Genomic DNA, 1,712 nt, shown 5'->3' on the forward strand with positions numbered 1-1,712 from the left:
TTCTATCTATGAGTTTTTCTTTATTTTCTTGTTTTTTCATTAAATTGCACATATGACTGCTTATTTCACTTAGCATAATTCTCTCCAAGTTCATCCATGCTGTTGCAAAGGGTAAAATTTTACTGTTTCTTTTCTTCCTTCCTTTCTATCCTCACACGGGGAATTCTTTCTTTCTTTCTTTCTTTCTTTCTTTCTTTCTTTCTTTCTTTCTTTCTTTCTTTCTTTCTTTATTTATTTATTTATTTATTTATTTATGTTAATTCTCACCCAAGGATATTTTTTCCATTTATTATTATTTTTTTAGAGAGGAAGAAAGGGAGGGAGGGGGAGAGAGAAAGAAACATCCATATGAGAAAGACACATCAATTGGTTACCTCCCTCATACGCCCCGGACTTGGGCAGGGGGTGCGGGGGGTGGAACGAACCAGGTACGTGCCCTTGGCTGGAAATCGAGCTCACAATCCTTCAGTGTTTGTTCTGATACTCTAACCACTGGTAAACACTGGCCAGGGCTACAAACTCCTTTTAAAGGACACTTCCCCACAGACACATGAAACAAAGCACAAACATCTAAAGTTAACCAACACAAGATTCTGAAAGTAAATGGCAACTTAATGGTTAAAATTTGATCTATGGTGAAACACGCAGCAACCTCTAAAACCAGTCACCACCAAGTTGTAATTTATACAACTGTATTCTAAGCTTATTGAATTGAAAACTATGATCAAAAATCTCTAGATCTCAAGAATGATTGTCTGGCAAAACACCTTGTAAACAACAAAAACCATGTATTTTGATCCCTTCTATTGGCAAATGCTTATGAAACTTATACTTAAAGTTTTTATTTGTATAAAGCTAAAGTTACATGAATTTTTAAAAATATATTCTTATTGATTTCATCCCTTCTTAGTCTCTACCTGTATGAATTTAGGTGAGCTACTTAACTTTCATCACCTCACTTTCTTAATTTGTAAATGGAAATCATGTCAGCAGAGTTGCTATAAGAGTTTAGTAATGTACATAGAACACCTGGCATAGACCCTGAGTCAAAGAGAAGATAAGTGATAGTTTTTGCCTCCTGGCTACTCACCATATCCACTAGTCCACTTTCATTTCGTGCTTCATGCCCTCTTAATTACCCCCTGTGTGGCATAAATACATTGCAATTAACTTCTGTCTACTGATGAAGACTCCACTCACCTCTCCCCTGCCAGATGTGTCCATAGCTCCCTGTGTCACAAGAGATCTTGGCTCCAGAGGAAACCAGTTCTCAGAAATACTTCGTGGCTTCCTCTAATTCCTATACTGCGTCCACACATTTGGTTTGCATAAAGGCATGTAAAACACTAAAAAGAGATTAAAGACACCAGGGAGTTGAACCTCTACTGTATGTTGACCCATTACTTATTCCTGTGTAAAGATCTTAATAAACAATGATGACTTTAAAGTTGGAGTCTAATTTCTTTTTCCACAGAATATTTTGCCTAAGAAGGCAGTACTTGGAGCAACATGGGCCCTGAGTTCAACTGAGGGGACCCTGTTCTTTACAATTTACTTAGTTCACATTTCTCTTCAACTTGGCTTTTGGGCTCCCTCACACAGATTAATGATCACCTAAACCAGGAGTCCTCAAACTTTTTAAACGGGGGGCCAGTTCACTGTCCCTCAGACGGTTGGAGGGCCTGACTATAGTTTAAAAAAAAACACTAACA

The sequence above is a fragment of the Myotis davidii genome, unplaced genomic scaffold, assembly GCF_000327345.1.
Source record: "Myotis davidii unplaced genomic scaffold, ASM32734v1 scaffold571, whole genome shotgun sequence".
Classification (NCBI taxonomy): domain Eukaryota; kingdom Metazoa; phylum Chordata; class Mammalia; order Chiroptera; family Vespertilionidae; genus Myotis; species Myotis davidii.